General features: G+C 34.7%; 1 long non-coding RNA gene across 1 annotated transcript in view; it reads right to left on the bottom strand.

The window, feature by feature from the left end:
- The window catches only part of LOC135301253 (uncharacterized), a 137,658-nt gene extending 122,059 nt beyond the window's left edge, over positions 1-15,599 (bottom strand). Inside the window, exons 1-2 of the long non-coding RNA XR_010362987.1 lie at positions 15,322-15,599; positions 547-670 (exon numbers count right to left, since the gene is read on the bottom strand). This is a non-coding gene — a long non-coding RNA (uncharacterized LOC135301253). The remainder of the gene's footprint in view (positions 1-546; positions 671-15,321) is intronic.
- Between the last annotated feature and the right edge of the window lie 10,254 nt (positions 15,600-25,853).

Genomic DNA, 25,853 nt, shown 5'->3' with positions numbered 1-25,853 from the left:
TTTTCTGTCTTGAAAATAAAGCTTTCTTTTTTTTTTTTACCAACATCCATTAAGCTTCCAACGTCTAGAAGTCAGAATTTTATTTGCAAGGTGTATCTATTTGCTTTAAAGTGCTTCTTGATTCCAAGAATTCTGGAAGAGAACTTTCTCTATCATCTTCTTGAAGGCATGATCCTATTTCCAATTAATCCTACCTGAAAGCATGTTCAGTCTCAAAAAATAACCCAATTTAAACAACTGGCATATATTTCCCATTTTGACAGCTGATCTCAAAACTAAACAGGTTTCAAAAGAAAGAGCTTCAGTGTTTTTTCTAAAATGTTTAAATTAATCAAGTGCAATCATACCAAGGAAGAAAAGCTTACACCAAATTATTGAATGCAAAATGCAATTGATTTTTAAAATACCTTCATTCATATCTTCCCATCTAAACTGTAATAGAAGGATATATGGCTACCAAAGTTCTCACACCGTCCTTTTTCCACACTGGAAAAAAAAATTACAGTGCAATATGAATTTTTCTGCATTACCAGAGTAATATATTACCTGGTAGTTGATAAAATTCTCCAGAAGTCATGGAGAGAGAGCAGCAACCATGCAACTTTTCACCTGAAAATAGTGTAACACCAAGTAAAATCTTCTGATCATTAGACTGATACCATATGAGTGCCTGGGGGGAAAAAGAAGTATCCTTACAATTTAATGTCAGAGTTGGAGTCCTTATTCTTGCCCTTTTTCTTGGAAGGATTTCTGCCTCCATTTCCTGCTGAAGTACTGACTTCAATTATCTTTTATCCTGTTTTTTTTGAATGTTTCTTTCTGACTTCAGCTTTCCAACTTCAGTGTGTCCTGCCCTGACATTGGGCTTTCTCAGCTGAGCCTTCTCCTAAGTGTGACTCCAATAATCTGTAACCCTGGTCATGACAGTGACACATGCTACTCAAAACTTCATAGGGTGGAGCACCACAAATACGTCTAACCTCCCTCTTGTGTTGGTAGAGCAGGGGACCAGGCAAAAAACAAAAAAGACCAGCCCTTTTTTTTTTTAAATGCACTTTCTGTTCTTTCAGTATTTAAATGACCCAGTTGTAAGATGTAGATATGATATTTTATTTGTAAAGAAGAGCTCTAGTTCCAAATGTAAATCTGTAATTAATTTGGCATCTTGGGTGTGTTGGGATCTGCCTTACTTCTGGATGTCTTCCATTGATAAAAGATATATGGAAGCCATGGAATCCAAGCTTCTGCAGGAATTTTGAGATAATTTGAAGGGAGTTCTATATATAGGAGTTCAATTTATCCTCAATTTTCTTTACACTTTTGAAACAGACAGGAAAAATCATTGATGAAACACTCTGTTAAAAGCTTACAGAACACAAACATTTCAAGAGGAAAAGAGCAACAAAAAATTGATTTCTTGTCTAATAATGCCAACGCCCTTTGGATTTACTGCTCATAAAAAAAAAAAAAAACAAAAACCACCCACACCAAAAAACCCCTCCAACAAAACAACAAAACAAACCAAAACAAACAAACAAACCCACAAGGATTTTTCTTATTAACTTTCCACAATATACTTTAATTAGATAAAATAATGTAAGATATTGATGTTGGCATAATCTATATAAGCTTTAAAAAGTCTTTATATTTCTTGCTCTCTCTCTCCAAATTTAAATACCTTCTCATGGTGCAATAAATATTTTAAATGGAGCAGAAAGACATAAACATAATTAAAAAGTAGTCTTGCAGCATCTCGTTATAAATATTTTATAAGTTTTTACATTAAAATAATATGAGTCTGAACATAGTGAATTAGAAAGGTATTAGAAGCATCTGCTGAATACTTGATAAAGAAAAAATTCAATTTCATTGAATGATAATTTTGAAAGCACAATGCAAATCTTTGGATGATAGGGCATATTTCAGTATACTACATTGGTAGTCATACTTCAAGGAGATAAGGATGACAGTTTCATTTAATTCTGTAAATTATTTCAAAATTCATTTGTAGGAAGTTTTCTCTTTAAATTTTATATGCAAAAAATTGTACATCAATAAGAAATTATTGCTGTACAATTTAGAACAGTGTGTTTGCATACAAAACACTCAAATGACTATGTATTAGGCCTCTCATTGGGTAATTCCATCAGAAAATTTACTTGTATTATAAGGAGAAAGACATAGGGAAATTTACAGTGTACAGCACAAATCTCCTGACTGTTGTAATATAGAAAACCAGAACAGGTGGAAAACCTGTTAAGACTGATTTTCAAATACTCTGAAACCCTAGTTCCCATAAAATAGTGTCAGCACAATTACAGGCTCAACTTGTGTAAACATAATATGTGTGCATCTTAATATGAAGAGATTCAAATAACCACTCTAATGTAAATCTAATTATGCAACAGTATAAACAAACACATTGTATATAAACACTATAAATAAATAGACACAAAGGACTGTGTTATGGGCATGGGATTCTTATACACATCTTCTACTGTTCAAGTTAAGAAATTAATTCAAAAGGACCAATGAAGGTGTACTTTCTAGTTCTAAGTCCATTTGGTCATTTGTTTCAAACAGCAGGAAGAGGTAGTCACCATTTCATGAATAGTATTTATTTCATTTCACTTCCAAATGTAGCTGAAGGACATCTGGTATGTTGGACAGCCCATTTCATTTAAGGCATTTGTCTCTGGTGTGGAAATGAAGAAGGATCTGTTGGAAGCCTGTTTTTGGGAAATCTTCTCTCAAGGTAAGTATAGTTTATTAAGTGTATTTGTGTCTAAGGTTGTATAGAGCATAGTTCAGGGTGTTTCACATAGCTCTTGGGTTTATGTAGGTGTGTTGTTGTGCAAGTTTAACAATATCCTGTAAGTTATAGTTTCATGTATGCTGACCACTATGCCTAGGAAAAAAATATCACACATATATTAAATTTTCATAGAGGTATAATGAGCGTTAAATTTTGGCTGCAATAATAGACTTGCAATCCAAACTTTATTCAAAAGATAAAGATATTTTGCTGATGCATTGCATTATGGACTTTATGGTAATTTACTCAAATATCTTTTGAACTTACTCAAAAATCCCTTGATAAAGTGGCTTATTAAAAGTTCAGCACATGATGAGACAATCAGTTATCTGTCATAATCTGAAAAAACATGTTGTTGTGAAAAGTAACTTTGACTTGGGTAAGGATGAAACAGATGAGTATAGAGTTTTAAGAGACTCCACACATGATGTGATTGAAAGCAACGATAAAATGAGCACCTGAGGTACAAATTGTTCTACACCATTCTGATAATGAAAGATGTATTTAGTTGAATGGTTTCTAGAGGAAACCTGATGTGCCTCACAACAAACCTTTTTAGTGCTTTTTCAACACCAGAGGGTTTAATAAGAGTTTTGTGAGTCCTGCTAATTCTTCATGGAGAGTATAAAAGTAGGCTACTAAAAGCTTACTACTTCTTGAGAAAGACACTAGGAAATGCTATATAGGAAATGGGAGGGTGGGATTGTGTAATTTTCCCCATACTATAAGAGAAAAATATTGGATATTAACTCTGAGATGTTTTAGAGCTCCTTATGAAAAACTGCTATAAGAGGTTGACATGCAGAGACAGAATATTTGTCTTAGGTTTTCTTTCCTTAATTTGATTCTTTTCTTCTTCATTTTTCTAGCATAGTAACATATTTCATAGAACCCTTGGTGTGTTTTGTGAATGTACTTTAATTTGTAGTTGTATCCTTTATATCTGTAATTTGATTAAAGGCAAACAATTAAAAAAGTTATTTAAAAATTTGGAACTACAATAACTTCCTCAAAATTATACCAAAATCCTCCAAATGAAAGCAAATTAATCTTATAAATCTCTTATTAAAACTTCCTTATCTTTCAAAACTAAAACTACTTCATGAGCTTTTCAATAAATTCCAGTCCACTCATATAAACTACTTGTATTCTTCATTGATTTTTATATTCCCAACAAAGCAAATGTATTTAATTCTCATATTTCATATGAAAACTTATAGGAATTTTAACCACCCTGTTTTCTCAAATTGTCTTCCTGCTTAAGATACTATGGTGGCAAAGATCATAGAGTGGTCCATGTATTTGTGTGGATATTTCCATGCAAAGTTCCAGTGACATGCAGCCACTATTTTTATATTTAAAATGAAGGCCATAAAAATTTTCACAAAGCATGACAAACTGTATTAAACTAGAAGAACAACAACATTTAGTGTTTTCTGATACAAAATGTGACATTGGGTACATCTAACATACAGAGATCTGATAGCTAAATAAAGGAGGGAAGGAAGGAAATAATTTCATTTTAAGTAGCAGATTTGAGTTGAAGGAATTCTTTACCTCATTTCTTCATCACTTTTGCAACCCCACAGCTTCTGATTAGCTGCCATCAGACCTTACTAATTGTTCAGTTGCAGCAATATTTGGAAAGAAAATCTCTTAAGCCCAGTCCAGGTGCAGCACACAGCTCTTTTACTGTCTCCGACCCTGTTTTCTCACATTTTTACTTTTGCAGGTTCTCTATATTCAGCACTGCTTACATATTTTTTTCAGAATTATTTGTGAATAGGCAGGGTTTATATTTAAAAATGTAACAAGGCCCTTGTGCTATAAATGATCTGTAGCTTAAAACTTTATGTGCCAAATTTCATTCCTGACGGAGGTCACTTGATACTGCTGCTTGACATCCCTCAGCTGATAAATTTCTCATTAAATTAGACACCTCCACAGTTGTGAGAATTGGCTTTTATGAGTCTACACCACGTTTTTAAGTATAAGTGCAAGGAGCAACTCTGTTAAAAATAATTCTGTAAAACATGACTAAACTCTGGAACCAGGATAATGATTTCAGACACTACAGGAGAAAAGCTAACTGTTTTATCTGAAGGAGATTTTTTTTGTAACTACTTGCTATATAAAAATACCTTGTTAGACATTTGATAAATATTTTATTGAGTGTTCAGTTCCTAGAGTACATGAAGTACAATTACATCAACATGAATGAATGCAATTTCCCTAATAGCACATAATATTAAATATTGGATTATTTTGTTAATAGTAACGTCATCAAAATAAAATACCAGGTGAAATAAAGTGAAATAATTCCATTTTCTCTCAGTTCTTAGGTTGGTAGACCAGAAAATGTGTTCTGTCTGTCACCTTTCTAAGGCAGTCAAATATTCAGCTACTAAATTTTGGAAGCAAATTTTACATGTAGACCAAAAGAATCCAAAATTTCACATTTGGGAAAAAAAAAAAAGAGAAAGAAAATTAATCATTAACTCCCTACTTGATATAAAGCCAAGAGAGATCTTGCATTAAATTGTGGAAAATTAACACTATCTTACAGAATACAAAAGAAAAATATCAATCCATTCTTTAATTGCATATATATGGCCTTACAAAATCTGAATTACAGAGAGCTATGGTCTATATCATTCAGAAAGATCTGTAAAATATGATAAAGACTGATGATAAATATTCAGCATTCCATGTCACCTGAGCATCCTGTAAAGTCTTGTTTGCCACCTACAACAGGGACAGCATTTCCGTCTGCAAAGATACCCTGCCTTGCTACAGGTAACAACTGTATCTCATTTGAACTGGTCCATTAAAAAATCCAGCAAGAGTGTCTGCAGCACCAAGAAAATAAGGAAGAACTGTGGAGAGTGAGGGTGCAGTGAAGGTATAATAAAGTTGGAAATTTAAGCTCTCGTGCCCAGAGATGTCCTCCTGACTTATACCTCTTCAAGGTCACATGAGTAAAGATAAATATTTTCTGCTCTATCTGAAGTCCCTGGTACAGTCTCTTATTCACTGACTATCAGTGCTGAAAATAGTTATATTTCTTACAATTCTGAACATTAAGAAGGATTATCTAAATATTTTAATATTTATTATTCGAATTTTAAATATACAAATAAAATTACATGCTTGCTTACCAGAGTATGTAGGAAATCATTACTAAAATTCACTCGAAGACCATTTTTCAAGACATTCAGTACCTTCCAAAAGTTCATGATATTATTTAATTTGTATTGGAAATTATGGTTTCAATCCTTTCAGGGATTTGAACATTGCACAGTACTGTCAGCTTACCATGATTAATGTGGGAATTGTGGAATTTTATCAAGGTTCTCCTGGATCCTAAGTCTTCCAAAGTGAATGAGAAAAGCAAAAGAGCAATTAACCTTGCAGTTTAGAATTGTTAGGGGAAAAAAAAGTTCAAATATACAGTAGCAGTTTGAGAGGAGATAGAATTACATCAGTATACTCTTTTCAATTACATGACTATTGAGTACCACTTTGGCTAGGGACATAAACTTTATGCTGTTTGTCTTTCCTGAAGATATTTTCTTTCCTCTACATATCTTTTTACTAATTCTATTGTTTGCCTCCTTTTTTTTACTTTTTCCCTGTAAAACATCTAACTTTGCCAAGTAAAATGATTCATCTTCTGTAAGAGTATCTCTAATTTACACCTAGGAAGGCATTATAAAATCATAGGTTTCAAAAATTCCATGCCATAAAATTAAATTATTTGAGCAACAGATAAGATGATATGTCACTCTTTTTCCACAGCAAGGATGTGTGGGAAAGTAGAATTCAAGAACAAAATTATCTGCTTTATCTTTTCCATTGTCTTTTAATTTCACATGTGTGTTTTCTGTTGGGGAAAGTGGAATCAGGCTTCAGAGTATTTTTTTTTTTCTTTGAGCATAGTTAGTAAAAGCCATGTTAAAGTGAAAGAGAAAACAGGAACTGTTTCCATGAGATACATAATTAATTTTATAATGCAGTAAACAGTTTTCTTAATTCTGGGTGTTCACAATAGCTAATTTTTTTTTTTTTGTTAACAATGACATTTGATACAATGAAGGATACCTACGGATATCTTGATCTGAAAAGAAAAAGTAGAAAGAAATTGTTGTTAAAATTATGAGTGGGATTTTTTTTTTCTTTTTCTGTTAGTTTTTGTTACCATCTCCACCCCCCTTTCCTTCTTGCTTTAACCAATCACTAACTCTTTCAATCAAATTCCAGAAACTTCTCTGAATAAAATCTCTCAGGTTTTCAAGTAAAATATGTCCTACACAGCATCATCAGTAAATTATATCTGTTAGAGGCAAAATAAATCATCTGGACTGTTGGGGCAGAATAACACAGGTTTTCTTAATGCCATGAACATAAATATCTGTTTTAAAATATTTAAACACTATTTCAGATTGAATAAAATTTCAAAATAAATAGACTACCTAAAACACATTTCTGCCTTTCAAAAGATGAATTTACATGTGCTCTGACTCCAAAATATTTAAAGGCAAAATCTATTTGAAACATTTACTAAGTCTATTTCTGAGCCCATTTTACTTGTGAGAAGTCAAAAACCCCCAAAGACTAAGATTTGGTTGAAAAATTAAGTAATCTAGGAAACTCCTTTTTTGCTTTCTGTTCAGTCTGTTCTTCCTCTAGTGCTCATGGATTATTTTCTTTTTCTCATGTAAAATAGGATTACACTTTTAAAATCAAAGGAGGAAGGTATGTCAGACAATCAGTTCTGTACAGGATAGAAGAAGAATTTTTAAACCAGCAAACAAGACATAATTCATGTGGAGAAATATGGGTTGTGTTTGGATAAAGCTGAAATTTTTCTGTGGGATAAAAAAGACTTGGCAGTGATAGTTTGCATTTGTTTTTTCACTATGCACACAGATTGCCATAAGCTACAGGGACTATCTACCCTTCAACAATATGCACTTGGAAGTGGAATTAGGGATACATTTACAGTCTTACTGATTATATATTTTCATTTTGCATGCTTAATTGAACAAATCAAATCTTAGGAATGTAGATTTGCGTGCACTATATGTCTGATAACATAAAACAGATAAATCCCAAAAACACTGACTAAGAAAACAAACTTCAATCACTTAAAAGTTCATCGGTCATTCTATTTTTTTTTTTAATTTTTAAATCAGGGCCTCAATTCTTTTTGTTTTGAATCTGCTAGCAAATGTTTTTGTTTAAAACATTTTGAAATATTCCCTAGTTTCATGTCATGCTTGTTCTAGTCTCTTCCAAAAATTATTATGACACCATAAATATTCAAAGCTCTATACACCATCGTATGGCTTGTTAATTAAACCTTGATATTTCTCAGGTGCTGACGAAACTTCAAACATCAATCTTCTGTAACACTGTGGTTTTGCATGATTTACAAATATGCTCATTTTAGATTTAGACTCAAACGCAACTAAGGAGTTCACTCTACAGAGTCTTCACTTGGATGCTGCAGACAGTGAAAAACTGAAGGCCCTGTAATGAAAAGCCTGGTACACGGTTGAAGATAGGGAAGTTACTGTCATGACACCAGTCCCTTCCAGAAAACTGTGGAAGACTGTACACAATCCACCAATCTTTTTTATGATTTTTTAGATAATTTTAGTCTATAATAATCAGAATAATGTCATTGTGTAGTCAAAAGTGCAATCAAGTCCCTGCTGTTCCATGTCTTCTGGTTTTAAATTCTTCAGGATCAAGAAATTCCTCTCAGCAAAGCATCTTTTACACAACTTCAAACAAATAATTCTGCTTTACCAAACAAATCAGTAGGCAGACGAAGACACTGCATTAATTAATTCATTTTAATGTATATGTATATGTATGTATATGTAATCTGTTCATACAGGTGAGGTTATGAATCAGTGAATATAAGTAAGAGAGGAGAAGATTTGCTTTAGGATTCAGCAGTTATTAACTTCCAGCAAATCACTCTGACAACTGCAGGCTGTGTTCCATGGTAGGCATTTGTTACCTATGACAGAGAGTGTCTTGGTCCTGCAATTGAAGCCATGTGCAAACTATTAAAATAGCTCAAACTAAGAAATTCACTAGTAAACACGTACAAAAATTAAAGTATACAGGTTATAGCACATTTGCAATATTCTATCTTGTAATCATTAACTTATTTTCATGTCCAGACAAGGCCTGAAACCTCAGTAATAGGAAAGAAGAATTTATTACTGACTCCATATGTATCTTTCATAAGTTCTAAATAATAGTTTTCTGTGCTCACAGAGGAAAGAGAAAAGTAGCCCTCAATCTGGAAATCTGATCAGTTTATTCTATGAATACTAGAAAAATCAATTTTTCTCAAAGTTAATTTTATTTGTTAAATTGTATATATAGACACAGATACACTGTAAACACTATTTTACATAGATCTATAGCTACAATAAAAATTTATTATTTTGATTTTTCTAATCTGGTTTTCACCACCTTTTAATTTTAAGCAACTTGAGGACAACTGAGTATCTAATATTTAGGCTTATATCCAATGCAAGATAAGGAATGATGATAAATCAAAAAATGTGGATGTTTGACAACATGAAAAAAATGTAAGGAGCACACCAAATATATCTATAACTAAATGTGCATACCAAACATATAATTAAATATTTTCAGATTATCACTTTGCACAGGATCCATTAGGAAACTTCTTCCAAAATGCGGCCATTCTTTTGTGGATACACATCTGCAGCTCCTACAGCTGAGTTAAACAGAGTTAAATTTTCTTTAATATTGTTCATGCAAAATGCATCTCAAAGCACTTTATGGAGGTGCAATAGCAGACGGAATGAGAAATTAAAATGTAGTTTTACAAAGAAATTATTATGAAATGGTTCTGTGGGGTTTTGTGTTTATTACATTTCACCGATCCCACAGCAAGTTTGCTTAGCTTACCTTACTTTATGGATAACATATTGATTTAGTTATCAACTACTGTGCTTCAGAATACACCTAGACCTGCATATCAAATCAAAGGGAATTATTTCCTGATACTCATTCTCAAGATTAATAAAAGACTTTACAAAGGAAAAAAATTGTGTTCAAAACGTAGCTTTACAACTCAACAGCTGGTCTTTAACAGACATGGAAAGCAGTGTCTGCATTATTTCACTGGTCTCGTTTTACTCAATGTCTATTTCCATCTTGATTTAGACTTAGAAATTTTCAATGGGAATTTCTACTTGCTGCAGATTCTTCTATTTAGTCAAAAATTTATTTTCTGCAGACAATGGATGTTACATCTCTTCCTTTTTAACATTACTAAGATTTTTTTAAACTGGATGCACAAGCCCCTGGAATTTCAGTTTAGCAGAAACTGTTTTCATTGAGAAAGAGCAAATTGATTATTTTACCAAATCTTTAAGTCTAGCAGGTACTATGTAAGCAATATAAAACAACACCTAGTTTCAAAACTCTTATAAAATAATTGATAAGGTAGGCAATGAAGGATAAGGAATAGTTAGAAAGGACCCCGCTCTAAAAGCTACAATAATGACAGGGTAGGCACCATCTTTCTGGCAGACAGCATGACATATTCCCAGCTCTAACTGTTGGCTTTATCACTAACAAAAAGTGTGAAGCACTCAGTATTTTTATGCCCTTCACAGGTTAGAAATGCAGTCTTAGAAAACTGGAATTTCCTTCCAAGCATACTAAATAGTAAATTGAGGCTGGATGGTTTTGGTCTGTTTTTGGTTTTTTTTCCCTAACAGAAAAAAGAGCCAAAGTCAGTCAAAGCCAAAATACATTGAAATAAAGTTTTCAGGTTTGTTTTTGCTGTTCATTTCGGGACTGTTTGTCTTTCCTTTTCTTTTTGTATTGTCCATACTGTTTATATTAACAATAATTAAGGTACTTATTTTGATTTTGTTAGTTAAACTGCAAATATATTTTCATTTTCTGCTATAACAATACATTTTAAAAGCATTACTGTGAATTAAAAATTTCCATCCTCTAATCAGTCAGCAGAAATTTTACAGAATTCACTCCCATTCAACAAGTCTACAAGAAAGATTTTAGATCAACAGTCCCTCAGTCTTCATCTAGAATATGTATCAAAGACCATATATCTTATTGAGGAGATGGTATTCAAGAAACTGATAGAAGAGCTTCATTCTTCCCTCTATGAGAAAGCGTGGGCTGAGGAGGAATTTTGTTAAAGCCCAAAGACTTTTACTGTTATGAAAACTCTCTGAACAGAATCAGGCCTGAAATGCAGAAGTGTGCCAGACTCCCCTGAATCAACCCTGGCAAGAAAACGCATGACTGTTTGCAAGGCAATTTGCTATTCCCAACCTGCCCTGCCAAAAAAAGAAAACTTCATATGAAATAGGTACCATGTGCAAAATATTTTAGGAAAAGGCAGTACTGGAATAAATAACATCCCATACCAATTTACATTATCAGCATATGACACTGTAATGCAAGGCTAGTGTATAATTTAGCTTCCTGTATTAGATGTCAGTCTTACAAAATTCATTTCAGTGTTCCACATGAGAATGTATGAATTGTCACAGAAGAACAGACCAACACACTACGAAACAAATCTCACAGAGGACAAAATGACGTATGAACACATTTGTGAAATTTGGCTCAAGATAGAGTTCTGATGCCTGTTGTGCTTTTTGCTTCTTTCTCTTTCTTTTTTTTTCTCTGTTTCCTCTAAGTATTTCCATTCTCCTATGTGATTCAGTAGAACAGGGTTTTCTTACTGAATGCAGCTAGGAAGAATAATTTAATACCAAATCAAATGGTTTTATTTTCTACACAGTGACAAATTATACCTATTTGTGCTAATTACACTGTAGAATATTAAAGTGCTTCTTATGTTGCTACAATGATTTTTGGGTTTTGAGATAGTTTTATTCTGTTTGTGCATTTCATATTTGTTGTTTTTTTTATCTTTAGTTTTTGTGTAATGCACAATTATCATAGAAGTATACGCATTCTCTTTGTTTTACTACTAGGCATCATTAATGCAGAAATAGTTCTAATTAAAGGTCACTGAATGTAAAATATGAATAAAACTTTATTCCAATCCATGATACTTATGCATTATTATGTAGAACAATTTTTTTAATGTGTTTGACAGCATATGGGTATGATCAATAACAACACAACCTGACTTTCTGAAGCAGTCACATAGCCCGTTGCTGTGTCAGTTACCTCAGAAAGGGACTTGTGTTACTAGCATTGAAAGTCTGGGAGTCGTATAGAGCTTTCCTAAATAAGGTCCACCATGGATTATTTTGAAGTAGCCAACATTGTTTTCCTTTTTTTATTTTTTCCTGACTCTTGCTGTTTTAACTAGTGTCTTTAGGAAGCAGAATGTACCACCATGGCTCATCATCATATTATATTTTATAAATAAATAAATAATACAGCATATTACTGAGGAGAAATTTCAAACCATAATCATTTCACTGAAGACATTCATTCAGTATATGGCAGTAATCAAAAAAGTAAGTTGATATGACTTGTAGAGGAAAAGGTGTAATTTTCACTTTCTAGAAAAAAGAATTTGAGAAGTGAAACAAGAACACAAGATCTTTCTCCAGCAGATTTGGCCTCATGAGTCTTTGTTTTCTCTTTCACTAAATTTGAGCATCTTCTAAACTTGATTGTATTGTTGCTCAGCTTCAGAAGACTTTAGATATGGAAGATATTACAATATTCTTGACATTCTATATCCTTGAGGAAGATCTGATTTCACAGGTTTCCAGATGAAAAGGATGCAAATAATGAGTTCTTTAAGAAGCCATCTATGAAGTGGGTGGAATGACTCCTGGTGAATTATCTAAATGCAATGGTGTTGGCCTTTGTTTTGGAGGGTAAGACAGAAGGAAGAATGCTGTTACCAAATGGTGTCCAGAGATCTATTTCAAAATCAGTATGATTTCAATTATCACATGATTCTATAGTTAAGTCGTCTCAAAATGAATACACGAGCCCTTTGCAAGTTACTGACACATAATTAGTGTTAAAAGTAAAACTAGAGTTAAAAGATCTTTGTCTTGGGATAAATGAGAAAAAATTTCTGCATAGAAATGTTGTGTATAGCCTTTCGGCTCGATGGAGTCACCCGTATCAGAAACAGCATAGTTTTTGAGTAAGATCAGGGGATATCAATTCCTATATTCTTCCTGCTAATCACAAGCTGGAGTGTGTGGATACTGATGACTGTTTTTACACGATAATGGTACAGATATTGGTTATGTTAGACCTCATGAAAAACCACCTGTAACTGAAGAAAGCTTTTGCAGCATTTCTTGAGAAGTAGATCAAATTCCTATAATAACTCAGATTCCTGTAATGAATCAATTACCTGAGGAAGTAAGTGTGGTTTCTTACTTTACCATTACCCGGGGGTATTTTTTAGCTTAAATGGAAATACAGCCTAAGTTGGAACTGGATGACCACTTTTCATTTTGTCACACTACTGCCCAGAATCTTATTGATGCTCATGATCAGAATGAGTATCATGTTAAACTGGGTTTTACATTTTGCAATACTGTGATTATGATTTAAATTTGGTACATTCAAAAGCTAAGTAAATTAAAAATACATTTTTATGTAGTTGTTTTCCGATAATATTTTTTGGGGATGACAGTGCTTAGTTTGGCACCATCTTTTCCATTGAGGTTTTTTCCTTATACTCTGAGACAACATGGAAGACCATCAACTCTGTTCTTATCCATCTAATGACTAGAAAAAACTCTACACTGAAACTGAAATCCCATCCAAATATCATGAGAGAATCAGAATATATTTTCACTAACGTGATATGTAGTAATTTATATTTCTCTCCTAGATCATTCTTCAAATCTGTTTTCCATGTCCATAGTTCCATTACATAAGAGTAGATGTTATTAAATGATTAAAGTGAAGAGAGCTGACCGTTACAGGAATGCACTACAGTTTGTCATTTTAAAATCTTCCCCAGAGGAACATATATTTTATTTGACATTCATTCCTTCCATCTCCTTAGATTATCATGTATAGTCTAATAAAAATACCTTATAGCTTTCTAAGCTGCTTTAAAAGGATAGTGTACAAAACAATATTTTCTATCATAGAACCATAACACAACTGTGTACTCCTGCTTTCCTACCCTTATCTGTAACGTAACCAGACCTATTGCTGAGTTACATTCAGCAGTTTCATTTTCTATCTTTAGTGGAAGAGGGGTACAAATGAAAATGCTGTCCAAAGATATCAGATAGAGGCACTACAATGCCTACAGATCAGGACTGAGGTAAGGAAGAAGTTATAATGAGCTTCAATCTGTTGCTCTAGTAATTGCTACCTCTCTCTGTTTATACTGTGAGGGATGGCTCAGCTTTTGTCATCTGACCAACTACACCTTCCAACAAGAGAAAAGGAGACTCAGGCATGACTTTATCCCTCTCTACAACTACCTTTAAGGAGGTGAGGGATGGTGTCTTCACCCAAATTACAAGTGATAGGAAAAGAGAAAACATCCTCAAGTTGAAGAAGGTGAAATTTAAATTGGATATTAGGAAAAAAATTCTTCAGTGAAAGCATTGTCAAGCATATGAACAGACTAATCAAAGAAATGATTGAGTCACCATCCTGGAGGTATTTAAAAGATATGCAGATGAGGACTTAGAGAAATGGTTTAGTTCTGAATTTGGCAGTGCTGGTTTAATGATTAGAGTCAATGATCTCAAAGGTCTTTTCCAACCTAAATAATTCTGTGATTTTAATCCTCTGACCATCATTTTCTTGTTTCACATGAGATATTTTTCCTATTTATCATTCACAGGATACCTGTTTGGATATTAGGCAACAGAGATTTTGTAGCACATTTTAATGCACTGGTTTATTTCACAGATTTTAATCCTCTAAAATTGACAATCAAAAATTGTGAGAGCCATTTCTGTTTTACTCTATTGAAAGAGAAAACTGTAACTAATAACAAGATGTGGTACTTTATTACAGTTATTCAATTTATAAGAGGAGAGAGGTATTTTTTTATATATTCATAGGATCAGTTGAAAAATATTAAAAAAAATGCAGCTAGGATCTTGGTCTCTGATCATTGCAGATGCAGATAATCTTTTGCAGTACCATATCAAAACTCAATAGGAAAGAAAGAAGAAATACAGAAGCTGGCTAAAGAGCATTAAAGTAGTATATTCCTAATTTCAGAACCCCTAAAAAATAGTTTGGCACTGGTGGGTGGACCCTAGCTGGACACGAGGTGCCCACAAATGATGCTCTATCACTCCCTTCTTCAGCTGGGTTGGAAAGAAAATATAACCAAAGGCTCCTATGTGGAAATAAGGACAGAGAGAGAACATTGAACAGTTGGCATCACTGGCAAAACAGACTTGGGGAAATGGGTTGAATTTATTACCAATCAAATCAGACTAATTTAATAAAAAATGATAACTAAAATTTTAAACACCTTCCCTTACCCCTTCCTTCTTCCCAGGCGCAGCTTGACTCCAGATTTCTCTACCTCCATCCCCAACAGTATGAGGGGACAGGAAACGGGGCACGCAGTTACCTCAAGGCATTTTGTCTCTGCTGCTCCTTCCTCCTCAGGGGAAGAACTCCTCAAACCCTTCCCCTGCTCCAGTATGGGATCCCTCTCACAGGAGACAGCTCTCCATGAACTTCTCCAACCTAAGTTTTTCCCATGGGCAGATTTTCATGAACTACTCCCTCTCCACTGACCTTCGTCTCTACAGAGCTGTTTCTCTAATATATTCTCACTCCTCCCTACAGCTGCAGTTGTTTTTTCACTGTAACTTTTTCCTCTCCTTGACTACATTTTCAGAGGCACTACCACTGTCACCGACAAGTTTGAGCTTGTTCACTGGAAGATCCATCTTGGAGCCAGCTGGCATTTGCTCTGTCAGGCATGGGGACAACTTCTGGCATTGATTTACAGAAACAATCTCTTGATGCCTCTCACTACGAAAACAGTGTCACATAAACTCAGCATAATGATTAAAATGGAAGCATCTTAAAAGTATCTGGATTATGATCCAAACAGCCACCTACTGGTTTACTATTCTAGAATTTCATAAACACATTAATGAAAGACTTTATTCTAATTTCCAGCCTAATTTTATTCATGGACATGGGGCACATATAGTATATCCATAGGAAACAATTTAAAAATGCTCTGCCTTAGTCAAGAAAAAATGTTTATTTGCTTCAAGAATAAGTTGCTTAAAAGCAGATGAAGTTCACAAATCTGTTTCTTATTTATCTCTGTATGATTTCTTAGCAAAATTAATACAATTCTGCCTTGTGCAGTCAGTGCACAGATACAGAAAATGCACTTAGTTAAAAGAGATTAATCTATTTAGCACCTCAGTCAGTAGAACAGAATTTAATGTTATTTAATGTAAATAGCCTTCAAACTAAAAAGTTTAAAGTTTACACGGATTTAATATATTTTAAAGTATTTTTTAATTGACTGGAACTTAGTAAGCTACACATCTTATTCTATTTGTATATAGATGGCCTTATTACTGACACAAGTACTTAAATCTATGTTCCAGTCAAAATTCTGTATTACACTTTATAGAGATGTAATGTCTTAATTTCATGTAAGGACATTGTAATTTGAATAAGATTAGAATATTTGCTTCTCCCTGCATTTAATTATTTTTTTCTTCACATTATTTCTTCTCCATACTGTTTTGTTATTTTACAGCTAAAAATTTGCCATACCAGTGTTTTCTTTTTTCTCTTTTTTTTCTTTTTGTTGTGTTTTTCTGCTGAATTGATAATTTAATATTGCATTTGATAGCTCCTTAGAAGAACTATATTTTATGAATTATCCCTTTGGTAATCTCCTGAAGCCATGATTAATATTTAAAGAACTTACTGAGCACAGCAAAGATATAATAGACTTTAAACTCTGTAATTATCCTATTTCACTGCTTGATATATGCTGTGTGTCTAACTGTGAGTTTAGGTATTGAAGTACACAAATGGCTGAAACTGAAGGTTAGGGATTTATTTTTGCTGGTGAGTGCTTATAACATTGCAATATCTCCAAAATATTTTCAGTGTCTGGAAAGTGTGTTTGGAATATGATGTCTCAATAAGTAAAATTTCTGGCTATATGTTTCAGGGTGTTTTTGTGCAGAAAGAACGAGTAACACTTGGATAACTCTTAGTATTGGAACTGTTTGGATAATTTTCACTTCTTAAGGACTGCTGCAAAGAATATATGGAAGGAACAACATTTGCAGTTTGAGATCTAAAACATAATTCTTACACCTACCCCTGAGAGGATTTCTATGTGCCGCAATTAGTCACCCTTTGATTGCATGATTTATTTCCTGAAAGCACCTCCTTTTCAGGTTCCTCTAAGTTTGATAATTCCTTCTGAAATTCTTTCTTTTGTGACCTCATTACGTCTTTCTGAGAAAGGCACTCTGGAGACTTATGATCAAACAATCTTTCATATCAAAAGAAGAGTTTTCAACAGCCATGTATGATGGCAGTTCTTGTTTTTCATGTTTTGTTTAAGGAATTATCTGTGGTCATTTAGGGTTGCAAGCAACTTAAATACTGTAAATCTGAGGTATTTATGTCCCAGAAATAGCATTAAAGTACTGCCTCTCTTGTTTACTTCTGCTTCACCTTGGTGATATCCTTATTTTAAATATGTTTAAGTACTGTACCTTCTCAAGTGCTAGTCATGCAGTTCTCCAGAATAATGTGACCTTAGTCTGTTCTTTTTTTTTTTTTAATAGTAACAGCAAAAGAAAATAAATGGGCATAATCATGTCTTGAATGATCCTTTCTGTTGCCGACTTAAATGAGAAAAAAAAAATTAAGCAGATAGAAAAAGCAGAGAGGGAAAGAAAAGGGAGGGAAGAAAAGTTCTATCTCACTAAAGAGCAATATGAATTTTTGACCGTGAATGAGCAATCAGGAAATGCACAGGTAAAGTGTGATTTATACATAGTATTTTCTGAGCTACTGTGTGTCAAATCTCAAAAATATTTCAGCCAACACTTTGTACTGGAGAAGAGTTTGGCAAGGAACTAGGACAACCTAGGGGCAACCAGTAGCAATCTGGGAAGGCAGTTTATCACCTACTGGTAGATGCTTTGATAGAGTGTTCTTCCACTCCTTCACTATCCATGCTCAGTAGGCATGGAAAAAAACTGCAGCCTGGAGCAATGACCACAGAGAAAATCTGATACCCTCAGTCAACCCCTACCATGCAGCAACTTCATTGCACTTTCAGAGGGCACTTAATGTAGTTCTGAGGTTTTGCTTCAAATAAATCTAAACTTATATGTCTTTATAATTACTTTAACACAAGTCTGTGTGATAATAAAATGCCACCAAAATATACATCCTGTTGATTGAATGTGGGAGAACATCAGGGTTTCACAGAGAAATCAGAACTCATCCTAATAAAACTCAATGGGAAGCCAATTCTAATCACACAATTTAATTTTGGTCCTGAGATTAAAAACGGGGGGAAAACTCTCAATTCATTAATTCCTACAGGAAACCAACTCTAGATTTAGGATTTGAAAGACAAAAAAAAATTAAAAGTAGGATAAAAAAATATCTGAAATCAAATATAAGTTGCACACTTGTATTACAAATATTGCTTTTAAAAATAAAGGTTATTTTCTATTTAATGTCAACAATCCTGCAGCTGCAAATGTATTTACCTTAACAGACTGAAAAAATCAGATACTATTACACAAAGAACTTTATTCAGGACTTTTAAAATGACCTGTTGCTTTAATGGCTCAAGTTGACACAGAGTTATGAAATATATATATAGAAACTCAAATATTACTGGATACGTCACATGTTGAAAGGTTAAGATAAAAATATATTCACATTCCTAAGTTTGGGAGGGCAGAATTTTCTCTTGGTTTTTATTTGTTTCCTTATTACTTTCTTGTAGTGTGTGGTTCAAGTGAAACTTCAATCAGTGTTCAGAGATTTAAGTACATCTGCGCTATAGATTATGCATTTTTTAGCTGTGTATAAACAAAACAACAAAATAAAGTGTTGTACAGTTATTCAAGGATGAACCCTGCACAGTATATAGGCAACAAAATCCTTTTCTCGTGTTTGACAAAGATGAGAAAGTTTCTGCTACATTCTATCCCAGTTTTTACATACAAAAATATAAAATTCCAAGTATTTTTCATGTTGTTAAACCTTTCACCAAAACATTTTTACTTGTTTGTCATGTGAAATGGGGAGATTTCTTTGGCCCTTAGGGTTGGATTTTTCTGTCAGTGCCCCAGGAAAGGTGAGACTTGTGCCTGACCAGTCTGTCAGTGTCCTGTTATGGGGACACTGTACTGAGCAGTGCAGTGTTAAAATCTTAATTATCATCTAAATCTTACATCATCATCTGAACAGGACTTGTGAATGAAGAAAGAAATGGTAAAAATTAACAAACAAGATTTCTTCTGTGAGAATACAACATACAAGATAAACTTCTTATGGAACAGTCGCCTGGTGATGTCGTCTCTGTTTCCATGACAGCTTCTGCTTTTCAATATTTAATATAAAATGTATTCACCTGTCAGTGATTAGGATCTCAAATGCTTTTTTCCATTCTCTTTCACTTGAAAGACTTCCTTCTGGCAGCAATTCAAGCAGCAAAATGTAAAGGCGGCAAACCAGTAGGAGAGGGACAGTGATCAGCTGTTCTACCTAGAACTCAGTCCAGCAGTTTCTGCTGCTAGTACTGCTGAGAGCAGAAACACATAGACTTTCTTGTCCTCTCTTTCTGCAGGTCCATCCCCGCTGGTCTATTCATTGTGATTTGGGCTCTAAAATCTTGGTTTAGATTGTGCCCTAAACTCCAGCAGTGCGAGATTTTTGTCCATGACCATGAAAGTTCTTGCATAAACAGCTGTCCAACAAGAAGCAAGGATTTCCAAAATAATGTAAGATGTCTTTGACTGCTGGTAATTGTGTCTTTTTTGCAATCGCAGCTCTGAGGCTTGTGCATAAATGAGCAGTTACAGACTGATCCAATGTATCACATAAATTCACCAGCAGATAACCTGATCTCACAAATCACAGCATTCTTAATGTAAAAAAATGTAAAAAGAAACCCTAAAAGCAAACAAACAAACAAACAAAAAAAAAATCCAGAAAATCAAGAAAACCCCAACCAACACACACCAAAACTCAGACCAAACAATGAAACCCAAACTCTAGCATTTTCCACACTCTCTAATGAAAGCTCAAAACACCCTTACCCAATCTTCTGTAGAGAGAAAAATGTTTTTCACATATTCAGGGAAGAAATTCAGTGTAACTCACAGAATCATAGGGTAACTCTGATTGAAGAGGACTTCAGTCAAAACTTCTGAAATCAGGGAAGAATTGTGAGATTGAATCAGATTGTTCAGAGATTTATATAGTTGGGCAAACACCTAAGAATGGAAACTTGGGAAAAAAATCTTTCTTTGGACAACCCACTTCAAGGCTCTATAATCAACATTTATTATCTATTATTATAAATGTGAAAGCATTTATTCTTATATCTGGTTAGACATTCCTGTTTATGGCAACTCTCACTTCAATGAATATCCATTGTCTCCTCCCCTCCTGCCTTCAACAGCTGTAATGAGCCTGGCTCTGTCTATTGGTGACTTTAATATTAGAAAGATTCTATTCAACCCCCTTAAAGCTGCCTCTCTTTTCAGCCAAGTCCCTCAGCCTCTCTTCATTAAATTTTATCCTGTTAAATTCACAAATAAATGACAGTTTTAATTCTTCCATTGTAGTGTTTAGAGCTTCCATTTTATATTCCAAATTCTCTTTAGGGGAATATTAAAGCTACATTAATGAGAAAATTGAAAATACAGAAGATGTATAAACGTATATGTTCAGACACTATGATTTGATCAAAATAAGAGAAATTGAGTGACTGGCTGAAGAGATGTTAGCAGTCACAGAACTTTTCATGCTTCAGTTCTGTGACTTGTCCCTATTTATAATTTAAGTTAATAAGTAATGAATTATATAAAATTTTCCATGATGGCAATCATGATTTCATCCTTTCTCTAATTTGTGGTCATGAGTGTGTTCTAGTTCCCTTTGTGCAAGAATAGTCGAAAGGTTTGTAGTTTGCATAAGCCTTTTTAGCTTTTTAAAGTTCCTTGCCTTCACCCTCACTTGCCAATGTGTGCTGGCTCTGTCTGAAATAGGGTTAATTTTTTTACAGTAGCTAGTGTGGGTCTGTGTTTTGGATTTGTGCTGGAAATTATGTTGGTAACACAGGAATGCTTTTCTTATTGCTGTAGAGTGCTTGCACAGAGTCAAGGCCTTTTCTGCTCCTCACCCCACCCTGCCAGCACAGAAACCAGGGCTCTACAAGGAGCTGGGAGGGGACACGGCCAAGACAGCTGACCTCAACAGACTCAGGGGATGTTCCAGAACATATGGCATCATGCTCAGCATATAAAGCTGGGGCAAGAAGAAGCAAGAGGAAGAAATTCTTCCCCAGTGAACATAAGGTTTGAAGGAATCTTGCTTTCCTGGGGAGGGCTGAATACCTGTCTACCCATGGGAACTGGTGAATTAATTTCTTGGTTTGACTGGCTTACATACCTAGCTTCTGCTTCACCTATTAAATGGTCTTCATCTCCACCTTTGATTTACCTCACTTTTACTCTTTACATTCTCTCCTCCTCCCCACCAGTCAAGCAGCTGCAGGGTGCTTAGCTGCCACACAGAATTCAGCCACAACCAAGAGAAGGGAAAGCACTTAATATCACTAACTTAAAATTATTTAAAAGCAACACTTTTGAGATTGCAAGATTTTGTAAAACATATCAGAGTGGGATGAGACTGCACCTTACATTTCACCCCATATCATATCTCTGTATATTTTGTACTGAGAAATGGATATAAACCCATATTCATGTTAGGAATAAGTGCATCATTTATAAAAAAGCCTGGCTGCATCTACACTTAGTAACAGTGTTGTGAAATCTCTGATAGTTAAAAGAAGTTCTCACAGAGAGCTGAGAATGAATCATAAGAGAAAGTCTGTAACATTCTCCTGCCTTTGAAGACTTTATATTCTCCACTGGATATGCTTTTAGCCAACATAAACTGTCAATTTCTGATTTTAAATACAGCCATCCAGCTGAAATTGCATTCAAAATATTGTTTAAAAAATACTCCTTTTTGCTTTGTACTTTCAGTTTTAAAGGTGTGGGTATCAAAGGAGAAAGACTTTACAAAGGAGCCCTGTAAAATGTGTTACACAGTAGGAAGCCCATACCTGAAGGGAGTCAAGAAGAATCCTATAAGTGTTCTATGGTTTTAGTGAAGGGTCACATTCTGGAAACATTTATAGTTCTGACACCCTCTGGCTAGAGTCATATGGTTGCTAGGGTTGCTGAACTGAGTAGCCCAAGAAAACCAAGGCTGATTCAGCTTCAGCAGCAAGACTGGGCACATATTCTCAATATGCACACAGACAATGGCATGTATTTTATACACATATGTATCCCTCTGGCAAGCCACACAGATCAGCACAGACAAAAAACAGAACATTCATGCAAGTGGAAACAGCATCAGTAACCTTATCCTATTTCCCTCACAGGCTGAGCAGGCTGAAGATGCATTAGTGAGAAACATGTCTATGTACATCTCTGTGGATATTGTGTCTGTGTCTGTGTGATACACGTCTCCCCAGGAGCTGGCCTTTGAGTCTATGTGCTAATTAGAGCCCTTATGTTCTCATTCTCCCAGCTTCTGGCACCCAGGCACTCAAAACCCCAAGAACATAGATAAACACACGTGTAAGCCTTCACTGCAGAACATATCTGGCAGGACCTGTGGCCCCCTGGACTGGAGGGCCCATGCTGAAGCAGGATTGCTGGCAGGACTTGTGATTCCAAGGGATGCCCATGCTGCAGCAGTCTGCTCCTGAAGGTCAGCACCCTGTGGAAGGGACCCAAGCTGGAGCAGTTAATGTAGAGCAGGGTCTGTGGAAAGGACTTGTGTTGTAGAAGTTTCTGATGGCCTCCTATGGGATGAACCCCATGCTGGAGCAAGGGAAGAGTGTGGGAAGTCCTCCCCATGAAGAGGAAGGACTGACAGAGATAATGTATTGTGGACTGATTACAGAACCCATTCCTCATCCCCCTGTGGTGCTGGGAAGGCAGTGCAGGTAGAGAAAACTGCGAGGGAAGTTGAGCAGAAGAAAAAGTGAGGGATGAGGGAAGGTGTTTTTAAGATTTATTTTTTAATTTGTCATTATTCTACTCTGATTTGATTGGTAATAAATTATATTAAATTCCCTAAGTCTGTTTTGCTCATGACAGTTATCACTGAGTGATCTATCCCTGTGCTTATCTTGACCTAGGAGTCTGTTTCTTGTTGAGGAGGAGAGTGATAGAGCAGCTTTGGTAGGCACCTGGCATCCAGTCAGAGTCAATCCACCATGCTCCCTCAAAGCATACAGTAAAAATTTTTGTACATTCCCAAAATATTCTTCCTGTGGATTCCATATACATAGGCAGTCAAGCTCAGTGTGAAAGGTGACCTGGAGAGAAGTTCCCACTGTCTTATGGTGGTGGGGTGTAACCTGGTCCATGGGAAGGAAACTCTCCTGGGACACACTTGGAAGACCCAAAAATGGAAATTTTCTCTGACTGGCTTTTCTCAACTTTGTTGAATTTCCTCCGCCCATCCTTGTGCCTCTGCATGCCTCTGTACATGTAGATCAGAGTCTTTTATCATAAAACTTGCCTCTGCAGGGATCTCAACCAAAACTGAGATCCCCTAAAAGACATTTTGCAGCTTTTCTCCCCTCCTAAAACACCTAAGCATCCATCTGATATTTCAGTAAGGGCTTATGTCTTTTTTGTGTTCATAGACATGCTAAAACATCTGCCTATTGAAACTGTGGAATGACTGGCCCTATGGTTCTCAGCAACACTCCACCAGGTTCACAAGCAAGGCATTCATTATCCTTATTCATTTCACAGTAGACAAAAGAAAATGTACTGCTAGTTCATTTTTCCTTATTGGTTAAAGTAGGAAATCCAAATTAATTTTCCTCTTCATGGTAAGATTTGAAATTAAAGCGGTCTTAAACTCAGAGACAAAAAAACCCACAAAATAATTACACTGAAGAATAAAATGCATGCTAAATATACATAGTCAAGAACACAACCAACTGAAACATCATCCCTGCAAAATGACATAAGGGTTTTCTTTCTTAGAAAATGTAAACATTTCAAGCTACAAAATTTGTAGAAGAGAAATTCATGTACCCTTATCTATAGTTTGCTATAGTTTTTCTTCCCCAAATATGTCACTTCAATGATCTGAGAAATAGAGAAGCCTTTTTTTTGCTCTTGGATTGACAAAATTCCAGTATTAACTAAAAAACAAAAACAAAAACAAAACCAAAAACAAACAAACAAAAAAAAACAAAAACAACAACAACAAAAAAAAAAACAACTCTAACTACAAAAGCATAGGAAATACAAACTGTACCAAGAATGAAATTCAATCTGAGCTATTTACTTGGTCAGCTGTGTTTTTTTGAGAATTCTTAGCTGAGGCAAAGTCATCCACTTCTAGGAAGATCCTCATTTCTCTGAATTTTCCTATAAGAAACTGAAGTTAACAGTTCTGTTTTCCTCAAAATTGCTTTAATTAGAGGTGAAAAATAATTAAATAATAAAGACCAGAAAGGAATGTATGACTTTAACTTCCTACTATGGACTTTGTAGGCATACTCTAAAGATGTCTTAAAACTGATTAAAGTCATAGTGGAAAGAGAAAGGAGGCATACTAATAATAATAATTTTTTTAAAAAACCTACACAAAAACAACTAGCTACTGTCTTGTCTTTGTCCTTTGAAGACTAATAAATATACCAAATTTTTCTCTTACACATAGAAAGAGAAATGGAAAAGTAAAATTATGTATCTATCAATAAGGAAGTTACCAGATAGATGGCTTTTGGGTATTTTTAACAGAGTGCTGGGAGGGAGAGGGAGAAAGAGAAAGAAAGCAAAAAAATTAAAAAAAGAAGAGGGAAGAAGAGAAGAGGGAAGGAAAACAAAAACAGAACAAAGAAAATTTTAAAAACCCACTGATTTCTGCATTAATAAAAGTGGAAGGGACTTGACAAAAGAATCAGGATATCAGGGACCTCATACAGAAATCAAATAAACGTGTTCATTTTGCACCGAGAGCCAGTCTTGATATGCGCAGCAACAAAACCACCTTAATGATACCTCCATCTTCTTCAAACATGACCTATGCTCATCAATGAGTAGCAGGAAGTGTTATTTTATTTTTTTCCCTGAGCACAGACAGAGATGTCAGGAATTCTGATTATATTGTTGTGGAGCACTCTTAGCAAACAAGATATTTCCTCTGAACAAGTTGACCAAACCTAAGATTTTTTGCCTTGTAGAAACCAACAGGGAATCAGAGGGCCTCAGGCATTCCATAAAACTATCTTCTTGTTATGGAGATTGATTGACTTAACTTAGCAGAAATTTGAACAGCTTGCAAATCTGCTACAGGGTAAATTCTCATTTAATGAAAGCTTTCCGGAGTTATTGGACCAAGTTTTTCTTGTACAATTTTGCTGAAGATGTGCCAGCATCAATGAAGTAATATTCTGTCTCTGTGTTTGATTTCTAATGAAAATACATACTACAGGAAAATGAACAGCATGAGAGAGATAAAGTATATGAAAACAAGTCTCATAGAACAGTAAAGAATTAGTGCTCCTTTCTTCTAAACTCAAAATCTGCTGAGATCATTTATGCTACCATTTTCTTCCTATCTACTTCAGCATAAGAGAACTGAGCTCATTCTCTGCAGATATCCTAGAGATGTCCTAGGGATAGGATGCCTTAACGACTGTCTTGTTCAGTAATTTATTGTGAGAAAATAATTTAACTGGTGAATTACCATGATGACACCATGATGTCATTAACCT

Source organism: Passer domesticus, chromosome 5, assembly GCF_036417665.1.
Source record: "Passer domesticus isolate bPasDom1 chromosome 5, bPasDom1.hap1, whole genome shotgun sequence".
In the NCBI taxonomy this organism is placed as follows: Eukaryota; Metazoa; Chordata; class Aves; order Passeriformes; family Passeridae; genus Passer; species Passer domesticus.
Note: the sequence above shows the minus strand (reverse complement) of the source record. Positions and strands in the feature narration are given on the sequence as shown.